Source organism: Scylla paramamosain, chromosome 48, assembly GCF_035594125.1.
Source record: "Scylla paramamosain isolate STU-SP2022 chromosome 48, ASM3559412v1, whole genome shotgun sequence".
NCBI classification, from domain to species: Eukaryota; Metazoa; Arthropoda; class Malacostraca; order Decapoda; family Portunidae; genus Scylla; species Scylla paramamosain.
Window position 1 is genome coordinate 2869363 of NC_087198.1, and position 12500 is coordinate 2881862.

Genomic DNA, 12500 nt, shown 5'->3' on the forward strand with positions numbered 1-12500 from the left:
CAGGGAAACGACATTGTAAAAACACCCAAGTGACACACACACACACACACACACACACACACACACACACACACACACACCTGTCCTTTATAAGTAAACGACAGACCGAGGATGTTCAGTGTCGAAGAGGATGACACTCAACTGTCCCCCTCTTCTACACTGAACATCCTCGGTCTGTCCTTTACTTATAATCTGAACTGGACACTTCACATCTCCTCTCTAGCTAAAACAGCTTCTATGAAGTTAGGTGTTCTGAGATGTCTCCGCCAGTTTTTCTTACCCCTCCAGCTGCTAACTTAATTTTGTTTGTTTTTTTTTAATTTAATTGATTGATTGTTTATTGTCCAGAGTAGCATTTTTTTTTTTTTTTTACAGAGAAGAAGCATTACATGATTAATGGGGCACTAGCCCGCTGAGCCGAGGCTCCCTAGCAGACAGAGGAGTGATATACATATAAATGCAACTTATATAGAGGGCAGGGCAACAATACAAATCATATAGAACAGTAGAAAAGAAATAATATTATTGCACCATTTTTTAGGAACTAATATCCTTAAGATAAGTTATGTTTGTAACAAGCTACATCATTCATGTGTAAAAAAATACTAAAACTTTATTACAGATCCTAGTTTTGACTTAGACTATTAAATAGGAACTTTTTCATTTTACTTTTGAAAATATTGAAAAAACTTTTTTTTTTTTTTCTATCGTCAGGCAATACGTTCCATACTTTAGGAGCAACACAGTGTGTGGAAAAATGTATACAGACTAGTTCTTGCCTGTGGGCAAATCATATTATTACGATTTCCTCGGGTACCTTGGCTATGGTGGAATACATTAGACATTATGCTATTTGAATCATTACCATTAACATTTTTATATATGGTCAGCGCTATGAAATATTTCTTTAAGAGGTCGAAGGTTAGTATATTTAAGTCATTAAACAGTAAGTCAGTGGAGTCGTATTTACTTTTAAAGACAATGGTTCTTGCTATTTTCCTTTGTGCTACAAAGATATCATTCACAACTGTAGGCCAAGTACAGCCGCAGATCAATGAACAGTTAATAAGGTATGGATAACATAATTAATGATATAAGCTGCGTAAGGCTTCACTTGTTACATTGTACTTAATTCTGAATAAAATTCCACAAGTTTTTGATAAATTTGAGCACACCGATTGTATATGCTTTTTCCAGTTAAAATTTTCATCAATAATAACTCCTAAGAATTTTGTAGAAGAAACACGATTAAGCTCAGCCTCCATAGGAAACTGTTCCGAAATTACTGACAACAGAGCGTCTTTGAAACAATATGAAGTTAGTTTTATTAATGTTTACTGTTGATTTATTTGCGGTTACCCATTTGAATATGTTATGCAATTCTTGATTTAATTTTATATTTAAGTTACACAAATCACTATCTGTTAGAAGAAGGCTTGTATCATCGAGAAATAGAACGTAACTAAGCATATCACTAACATTACATTTATCATTGATGTTTGTCAGAAATAATATAGGACCTAATAATAGAACCTTGTGGCACACCTTAATAATAGTTTTTTTTTTTATTTGACATATAATTGTTACAAAATACAGACTGTTTCTTACCTGACAGGTAACTAGCAAACAATTTTAGTGGTAATCCTCTAACTCCAATGTTTTCTAGCTTGTCTAATAATATGTTATGATCAATAGAGTGAAATGCTTTACTCATATCAAGAAAACCCCTACTACATGGTTCTTTCTCTCCATATTCTTGTATATTTCACTTGTAAACTTCAGTATTGCTGTTTCTGTGGATTTATTTTTTGCGGAATCCAAATTGATTGCTTGAAAGCAGGTTGAATGATTCTATTAATGCAGTCAGTCTCTTTGCTATTGCTTTTTCAAGTATTTTGTACAATGTCCTTATCCGTCCATGTATGGAGTATGCTTCACGTGTCTGGGGGGGTTCCACTCATACTGCTCTTCTAGACAGGGTGGAATCAAAAGCTTTTCGTCTCATCAACTCCTCTTCTCTAACTGACTGTCTTCAGCCTCTCTCTCATCTCCGCAATGTTGCATCTCTAGCTGTCTTCTACCGCTATTTTCATGCTAACTGCTCTTCTGATCTTGCTAACTGCATGCCTCCCCTCCTCCCGCAGCCTCGCTGCACACAACTTTCTTCTTTTTCTCATCCCTATTCTGTCTACCTCTCTAATGCAAGAGTTAACTAGTATTCTCAATCATTCATCCCTTTCTCTGGTAAACTCTGGAACTCCCTGCCTGCTTTTGTATTTCCACCTTCCTATGACTTGAATTCCTTCAAGAGGGAAGTTTCAAGACACTTATCCACCAATTTTATTTACTACCGCTTTGGACCATTTTTGGGAACTGGCATCTCAGTGGGTTTTTTTTTATTTGATTTTTGTTATCCTTGGCCAGTGTCCCTCCTACATAAAAAAAAAAAAAAATCAAACACACACACACACACACACACACACACACACACAAACACACACCATGTTGTGTAGAGGTTAGCACGCTCGGCTAACAACCAAGAAGGCCCGGGTTCGAATCCCGGGCGCGCCGAGGCAAATGGGCGAACCTCTTAATGTGTAGCCCCTATTCACTTAGCAGCAAGTAGGTATGGGATGTAACCTGAGGGCCTGTAACCTCGCTGTTCTGGTGTGTGGTGTGTCAGTGGTCTCAGTCCTACCCAAAAGATCTGCCACTATGAACTCTGAGCTCCTTCTATAGCGGAATGGCTGGCTGGGTGACCAGCAGACGACCGTACGTGAATCACACACACACACACACACACACACACACACACACACACACACACACAAATCAACATGGACAAACGCACACACACATACACAAAGACATGGACACACACACACACACACACACACACACACACACACACACATACAGAGGAGGAGGCAGTACACAGGAGGAGGCAGTAGGCACCTGCCGAAACGATAATTACTCCCAGTGAGGTGTGCAGCACTGTTCTGGGTGTGCTGTGAACTTATCACTAAGCCCAGCTGTGACCTCACTGAACGTTTCCCTTTGTGTCTCACAACACAAGGGGGCAGTCACAGCCTGCCCTCTAAAGACAACTCTCTTCCTCCACACAAAACTACAAGCACCTAATAACACACACACCCTTCACTCAAAATTTCAAAATTATCATGGCGACTCTTATACCTGCCTCGGAGTCCTCATCTGAGGAGGTGACCAGAAATGTCCCCAGGTCGGACTGCCCTTTTGACAACGACCTTAAGTGTCTTGACACCCCTCTCTCAACTTTTTCTTCATTAACTTCTGCAACAATCGCGGTCTAAGATCTAATTTTCAATCTGTAGAACACCACCTCTCCTCTTCTAAACCTCATCTTCTTTTCATCACTGGAACTCAGGTGTCTGACACAATTGACAGTGGCCCCTTTTCTGTTCCCTCCTACTTTCTCTATCCTCATTTTCGATCCAAAGCTGGATGTAGCGTTAATGTGCGCAATGACTTAACCTGCTCTTGTGCTCACGCTCTTGAACCTTCCGAGTTTTCCAACACCTGGCTACGACTACAGAGTCACTCTCAAACTAAATTTGTTGATGCTGTATATCTCTGACCTAACTCCTCTGACTATAAGAAATTCTTTGACTACTTAACTTCCAAAGTGGACCACATTCTGACCCTCATCCCTTTTGCAGAGATCTCCATTCTTGGAGACTTCAATGTTCACCACCAGCTTTGGCTTTCCTCTCCCTTCACTGACCATCCTGGTGAACTAGCCTACAACTTTGCTATCCTCCATGACCTAGAGCAATTGGTGCAACACCCTATTCGTATTCCTGACCGTCTTGGAGATACACCCAACATTCTTGATCTTTTCTTGACCTCTAATCTTTCTGCTTATGCTGTTACCCTCTCTTCTCCATTGGGCTCCTCCAATCACAATTTCATATCTTCTTCTTATCACTCCAATCCCTCCTCAGGATCCCCCTAAGCGGAGGTGCCGCTGGCAATTTGATTCTGTTAGTTGGGGGTATTTTGCTGATTTTCCTTGGAATGACTTCCGTGTCGGAGACCCGTCTTTGTGTGCTGAGCGCATAACAGAGGTGATAGTGTCTGGCATGGAGGCGTACATTCCTCACTCTTTTCCTCGACCTTCCAAACCTTGGTTCACCACAGCTTGTTCTTATGCTATACATGATAGAGAGGTGGTTCACAAAAGGTACTTAAGCCTTTCATCACCAAAATCTCATGCACTTTATATCTCTGCCTGGAACCATGCCAAGTCTGTTCTCCAGCTAACCAAAAACTCCTTCATTAACAGAAGGTGTCAAAATCTTTGAAGATCTAACTCCCCTCGTGACTTCTGGCATGAAGCCAAAAATATCCCTAATAGCTTTGCTTCTTCTTCTTTCCCTACTTTATTTCAACCAGATGGCACCACTGCTATCACATCAATCTCTAAAGCTGAACTCTTCTCTCAAACCTTTGCTAAAAACTCTACCTTGGACGATTCTGGACTTGTTCCTTCCTCTCCTCCACCCTCTGACTACTTCGTGCTACCTATTAAAATTCTTTGCAATGATGTTTTCTATACCCTCGCTGGCCTAACCCCTCGGAAGGCTTATGGACATAATGGGGTCCCTCCTATTGTTTTCCGAAACAGTGCATCCGTGCTTGCACCTTGCCTAGTCAAACTCTTTCATCCCTGTCTGTCAACATGTACCTTTCTTTCTTGCTGGAAATTTGCCTACATTCAGCCTGTTTCTAAAAAGGGTGACCGTTCTAATCCCTCAAACTACCGTCCTATTGATATAATTTCCTGTCTATCTAAAGTTTTTTATTCTATCCTCAACAGGAAGATTCTTAAACATCTGTTACTTCACAACCTTCTATCTGATAGCCAGTATGGGTTCTGTCAAGGCCGCTCTACTGATGATCTTCTGGCTTTCCTTACTGAGTCTTTGTCATCATCCTCTTTTACAGATTTTGGTGAAACTTTTGCTGTTGCCTTGGACGTATCAAAAGCTTTTGATAGAGTCTGGCACAATGCTTTGATTTCCAAACTACTCTCCTATGGCTTTTATCGTCTCTGTAACCTCATCCCAAGTTTCCTTTCTATTGCTGCTGTGTAGACGGTCACTGTTCTTCTCCTAAATCTATTAACAGTGGTGTTCCTCAGGGTTCTGTCCTGTCACCCACTCTCTTCTTATTATTTATTAGTGATCTAAACCAAACTTCTTGTCCTATCCACTCCTACGCTGATGATACCACCCTACACTTTTCAACGTCATTTCATAGACGTCCAACCCTTCAGGAAGTAAAAATTTAACTCTGGAAAGCCACAGAACGCCTGACATCTGATCTTTTAAAATTTCTAATAGGGGCTGAGCAAACTTGGTATTGTTCAGTGCCTTAAAAATCAATTCCTCCATCTATCAACTTGACACAACCTTCCAGACAACTATCCCCTCTTCTTCAATGACACTCAACTGTCCCCCGTCTTCTACACTGAACATCCTCGGTCTGTCTTTTATTTATGATCTGAACTGGAAACTTCACATTTCATCTCTAGCTAAAACATCATCTATAAAATTAGGTGTTCTGAGACGTCTCCGCCAGTTTTTCTCCCCCCGCCCCCAAGCTGCTAACTCTGTACAAGGGCCTTATCCGTCCATGTATGGAGTATGCTTCACATGTCTGAGGCAGAGCGTTCCACTCATACTACACTTCTAGACAGGGTGGAATCAAAATTATTTCGTCTCATCAACTCATCTCCTCTAACTGACTGTCTTCAGCCTCTAAAGCCATCCGAGATAAGGTGTTGGAGAGGGCGGCAAGACTGAAGGATATGCAAGAACCATATAAGAAAATATATATCAAGAAGGACTCACACCCTGAAGTAAGGAAAGAATGGCGGCGCTTGAAGACAGCAGAAGAATAAATAAACGAGAAAAATAAACCTTCGAACGCTGGATGCAACATTCGCCTGGATTATAGGGAACGAGTGTTGTACAAAGACGGTGTGGTGATTGACAAATGGCAACCTCATCCTTTCTAAGAAGACCACAGGGAAGTATAAGTATTGTTTCTTGGAACATTAATGGTATAAAAACTAAAATAGAAAAGAAAAATGTTGAGACCTTTCTCAGTAAATATGATATTATTTGTTTAAATGAAATAAGGACGTGCTTGCCGTTGTTCTTTCCAGGATATGCTTCTTATAAAAATTCTGACAAAAAAAACAGTAATCGTGGTGGAACTTGTGTGTTTGTACGACTTTGTTTGAATAAGTATTTATTTGATGTGGATTTTTCTTGTACGGATCAAATATGGTTTAAGCTTAATATTGCACCAGGTATACTTTTTGGTTCTTGTTATGTATCCCCCTCGGACTCTGAGTATTTTGATTATACACAAATATGTAATATACAAGAAAAGGTTAAGCACAATGATTGTAGTAACGGATGTGTGATAATTGGAGACGTGAACGCTCGCTTTGGTTATTCGGTGAGAGAACTGCAGGGCATAGTGGATATGGCGAGAATTTCTTATTCTGTTATTCCTGACCCTGTGCCTACGCCCAACGACAATGCTAAAGCGTTACTTGGCATATGTGCTGAAGAAGAATTACTAGTTATTAACAATTTACAAAATATGAATTCCCATTATTTGAGTAAGAAAACCTATTGTAAAGGAAGTGAATGGATATCTGAATTGGATATTTGTATCGTGTCTAAGGGTTTACTCAGCTTGATTGAATCTTTTGACGTTGTTAGAGACAACTCTTTACCTTCAGATCACGCACCAATTAGTGTTATGATACAAGAAGGAGGCAGTAAACACCTGCCGAAACGATAATTACTCCCAGGGAGGTCTAAAGCACTGTTCAAGGGGTGCTGTGAACTTATCATTAAACCCAGCTGTGACCTCACTGAACGTTTCCCTTTGTGTCTCACAACACAAGGGGGCAGTCACAGCCTGCCCTCTAAAGACAACTCTCTTCCTCCACACAAAACTACAAGCACCTAATAACAAACACACCCTTCACTCAAAAATTTTAAAATCATGGCGACTCCTACACCAGCCTCGGAGTCCCCATCTGGGGAGGGGACCATAAATGTCCCCAGGTCGGACTGCCTTTCTGTCGACGACCCTAAGTGTCTTGACACCCCCACAACTTTTTCTTCATTAACTTCTGCAACATTCGCGGTCTAAGATCTAATTTTCAATCTGTAGAACACCACCTCTCCTCTTCTAAATCTCATCTTCTTTTCCTCACTAAAACTCAGGTGTCTGAGGCAACTGACAGTAGCCCCTTTTCTGTTCCCTCCTACTTTCTCTATCCTCATTTTCGATCCAAACCTGGATGCTGCGTTTATGTGCGCAATGACTTAACCTGCTCTCATGCCCACGCTCTTGAATCTTCCGAGTTTTCCACCATCTGTAGTCATCCAGAGTCATTCTCATACTAAATTTATCTGTGCTGTATACCTCTCTCCTAACTCCTCTGACTATAAGAAATTCTTTGACTACTTAACTTCCAAAGTGGAGCACATTCTGACCCTCTTCTCTTTTGCAGAGATCTCCATTCTTGGAGACTTCAATGTTCACCACCAGCTTTGGCTTTCCTCTCCCTTCACTGACCATCCTGGTGAACTAGCCTACAACTTTGCTATCCTCCATGACCTAGAGCAATTGGTGCAACACCCTACTCGTATTCCTGACCGTCTTGGAGATACACCCAACATTCTTGACCTTTTTCTGACCTCTAATCCTTCTGCTTATGCTGTCACCCTTTCTTCTCCGTTGGGCTCCTCCGATCACAATCTCATATCTTTATCTTGTCCTATCACTCCAATCCCTCCTCAGGATCCCCCTAAGCGAAGGTGCCTCTGGCGTTTTGCCTCTGCTAGTTGGGGGGACCTGAGGAGGTATTTTGCTGATTTTCCTTGGAATGACTACTGCTTCCGTGTCAGAGACCCGTCTTTGTGTGCTGAGCGCATAACAGAGGTGATAGTGTCTGGCATGGAGGCGTACATTCCTCACTCTTTTTCTCATTCTAAACCTTCTAAACCTTGGTTTAACACAGCTTGTTCTCGTGCTATACATGATAGAGAGGTGGCCCACAAAAGGTACTTAAGCCTTCCATCACCAGAATCTCATGCACTTTATATTTCTGCCCGGAACCATGCCAAGTGTGTTCTCCAACTAGCCAAAAACTCCTTCATTAACAGAAAATGTCAAAGCCTTTCAAGATCTAACTCCCCTCGTGATTTCTGGCATCTAGCCAAAAATACCTCCAATAACTTTGCTTCTTCTTCTTTCCCTCCTCTACTTCAACCAGATGGCACCACTGCTATCACATCTATTTCTAAAGCTGAACTCTTTGCTCAAACCTTTGCTAAAAACTCTACCTTGGACGATTCTGGGCTTGTTCCTCCCTCTCCTCCACCCTCTGACTACTTCATGCCACCAATTAAAATTCTTCGCAATGATGTTTTCCATGCCCTCGCTGGCCTAAACCCTCGGAAGGCTTATGGACCTGATGGGGTCCCTCCTATTGTTCTCCGAAACTGTGCCTCCGTGCTTGCACCTTGCCTAGTGAAACTCTTTCATCTCTGTCTGTCAACATCTACCTTTCCTTCTTGCTGGAAGTTTGCCTACATTCAACCTGTTCCTAAAAAGGGTGACCGCTCTAATCCCTCAAACTACCGTCCTATTGCCTTAATTTCCTGCTTATCTAAAGTTTTTGAATCTATCCTCAACAGGAAGATTCTTAAACATCTATCACTTGACAACCTTCTATCTGATCGCCAGTATGGGTTCCGTCAAGGCCGCTCTACTGGTGATCTTCTGGCTTTCCTTACTGAGTCTTGGTCATCCTCTTTTAGAAACTTTGGTGAAACTTTTGCTGTTGCCTTGGACATATCAAAAGCCTTTGATAGAGTCTGGCACAAAACTTTGATTTCCAAACTACCCTCCTACGGTTTCTATCCTTCTTTCTGTAACTTCATCTCAAGTTTCCTTTCTGACCGTTCTATTGCTGCTATGGTAGACGGTCACTGTTCTTCTAAATATATTAACAGTGGTGTTCCTCAGGGTTCTGTCCTGTCACCCCTCTCTTCTTATTATTCATTAATGATCTTCTAAACCAAACTTCTTGCCCTATCCACTCCTATGCTGATGATACCACCCTGCACTTTTCCACGTCTTTTCATAGACGTCCAACCCTTCAGGAGGTAAACATATCACGCAGGGAAGCCACAGAACGCCTGACTTCTGATCTTTCTAAAATTTCTGATTGGGGCAGAACAAACTTGGTATTGTTCAATGCCTCAAAAACTCAATTCCTCCATCTATCAACTCGACACAACCTTCCAGACAACTATCCTCTCTTCTTCAATGACACTCAACTGTCCCCCTCTTCTACACTGAACATCCTCGGTTTGTTCTTTACTTATTATCTGAACTGGAAACTTCACATCTCATCTCTAGCTAAAACAGCTTCTATGAAGTTAGGTGTTCTGAGACGTCTCCGCCAGTTTTTCTCACCCCCCCAGCTGCTAACTCTGTACAAGGGCCTTATCCGTCCATGTATGGAGTATGCTTCACATGTCTGGGGGGGTTCCACTCATATTGCTCTTCTAGACAGGGTGGAATCAAAACCTTTCGTCTCATCAACTCCTCTCCTCTAACTGACTGTCTTCAGCCTCTCTCTCACCGCCGCAATGTTGCATATCTAGCTGTCTTCTACCGCTATTTTCATGCCAACTGCTCTTTTGATCTTGCTAACTGCATGCCTCCCCTCCTTCCGCGGCCTCGCTGCACAAGATTTTCTTCTTTCTCTCACCCTTATTCTGTCCACCTCTCTAACGCAAGAGTTAACCAGTATTCTTAATCATTCATCTCTTTCTCTGGTAAACTCTGGAACTCCCTGCCTGCTTCTGTATTTCCACCTTCCTATGACTTGAATTCCTTCAAGAGGGAGGTTTCAAGACACTTATCCACCAATTTTTGACCACTGCTTTGATCCTTTTATGGGACTGGCATTTCAGTGGGCATTTTTTTTATTAGATTTTTGTTGCCCTTGGCCAGTATCCTTCCTACATAAAAAAAAAATAAAAAAAAACCACCTTCACCTTGTCTCGAAACTCTTAAAATGAGATCATTTGAACTGGGTAAACGCGGTGCAGAGATTAACGTTATTGATATGGTGAAAAATCGCCAGTCAATAAGCAAAAGACCTATACGATATCAGAACATCAACTATGAATTATTTTGTGTCCAAACTCAATGAGATAGATTTACATATACAATGTAGTGACGATATAGATGTAACAGCCTCTACTATAACTGAAACGTTATACGAATGTGGAAGTGCCAGTAGATACCCACGTTGTGCCCGTGTAGAGGAGGTGACTGATGGAAGAGGAAGGTGGGAAAGAATGTTGGATAATAATGATCAGGGTAAATTAAGGCAAGCAATAAACTGGCGCGATGAGATAACAGACGATAGTAACAACACAGAGTCCATGCCAGATGATGAAGTCTTTAAAGAGCACTTTGAAAAATTATTTAATCCACCGGATATAGTTTACCCAAATGCTAATGATCTACACTCTCATCTCAACATACAGATACTAGACGACATAATCAGCGTAGAAGAGGTGCAGAGACAGATTAAGAGATTAAAACCAGGCAAGGCTTGTGGCCCAGATGGAGTACCACCTACACTTTACAAAGTTTTACCTGTTCAATGGATAATGTTTATAACTACACTCTTTAATAACATATTTCTTACTGCCTCTTACCCTACTAGTTGGATAACGGCAAAACTGTTCACTATATATAAACGTGGGTCTAAAGCACTCCCAAGTAATTATAGAGCAATAAATGTTATTAACACAATAGCAAAATTATATGACATGGTCCTGTCAGCTCGCCTCCATCAGTGGTTTGTGTCTCACCGGGAACAGGCGGGGAGTCGGCCAGGAAGAGGATGTGTGGAACATCTGGTAACACTCAGAGTGCTGATGGATATTGCTCCAAGGAAAAAACTGAAGCTATTTATTACATTTGTGGATTTCAGTAGAGCTTATGATTGTGTACCGAGGTTTGATTTGTTTATGTGGTTGAAGAGGATGGGATGTGGTGTTACTATGCTCTTAGCTTTGGCTGCAATGTATACATGTACGAATAGTGTGGTGGGAACTGCTGTCATCGCAACCACCGCTGGTGTGCGTCAAGGCTCACCCACATCTTGTATACTGTTTATCCTTTATGTTAATGAAATGATACAAATGTTAAAACAACAATGTCTTGTGGATGGTTTCCTTGCATGGTTGCATGTTTTAGTCATGATGGATGACACTATACTGTTATCAACAACTCCAGATGGAATGAAAAGTAAGATAAAAATTTTACAAGAGTTTTGCAGCACTCGTGGTATGATCATTAATGATAACAAGACGAAATTTATGGTGTTGAATGGAGATAAGAAAGATAAGGAAAATATAACTAGTGAGAATAATGTTATTAGTTGTTGTGATCACTACATTTATCTAGGAAGTCCCTTTACTGATGATGGCTCTCTATCAACTGCAATGAAGTTACATGCTAATATGAAGATGTGCCATACTTTGAAATTTATATCTTTCATTAATAAGAATAATGATCTGTCATTTATAGTTAAGAAAAAAATATTTGATGCTGCACTTATGTCGTCGCTACTGTACGGTTGTGAATCCTGGCTCAATGGAGTCACGAAGTCTATAGAAAAACAGCATAATTGGTGTATAAAGCAACTTCTTGGCGTAAGAAAAACGACGAACAATGATGTTTGCAGGGTAGAGTTGGGTATGCCCCTAGTCTGTGCACTGGTTAAGGCAAAACAAAGAAAATTCTTTAAAGAAATGTGGACAAAAAGAAACACAATGGATGACGACCCACTGATATATGCAATTAAGGCAGCACTAAGGTATAATGATGTTGTGTCCAGGTATATGACAGACTTGATCACTGTCGACAGTGACGATGTGCACAGTGCAATGCATGAGGTGAAGAGCCGTGTGAGAGTTTTCAGTATCAAACAGGCTAAGTTTTTATAAGTCTGTTAATAGTGAACTAATAGTGCATGACATTTACATAAAAAAAACGTTAAAGTTAATGAATTGGAACGAGTGTCCTGGACAAGGTTACGTCTGTGTTCACACTCGTTGGCAATTGAAAAAGGGACGCTGGAATCGGCGAGGAAGGGGTCGTCTTCCCTTGGAAGAAAGATTGTGTTCATGTGGTATGATTCATACGGAGATACATGTTCTTGAAAATTGTCCTATTTCCAGTCATGTTAGAGAAAGAAATAATGTAACGACAGTTAGTAATTTATTTGTTAATAGATCTAATTATATAAATGTTTGTAGAATTGTATTAATGTTGGATGTGTGTTTGCATAAAAAAAAAAAATGGGTTTGTTTGGATAAATTCTTGTTTTTATTTAT

General features: G+C 40.8%; 1 protein-coding gene across 4 annotated transcripts in view; it reads right to left on the reverse strand.

Annotated features, from left to right (window-relative positions):
• LOC135095250 (uncharacterized) overlaps positions 1–12500 on the reverse strand; it is a 20119-nt gene that overhangs the window by 7026 nt on the left and 593 nt on the right. Inside the window, exon 1 of one of the 4 annotated variants that reach the window (XR_010264166.1) lies at positions 1–4347. This exon is cut by the window's left edge and continues 1542 nt beyond it. The exons of 2 other annotated variants lie outside the window; for them this stretch is intronic. The gene's annotated coding sequence lies outside the window, so the exon portion shown is untranslated. Of the gene's footprint in view, positions 4356–12500 lie in introns of those variants that run through there. One more of the 4 variants, XM_063996031.1, reaches the window with a different exon arrangement.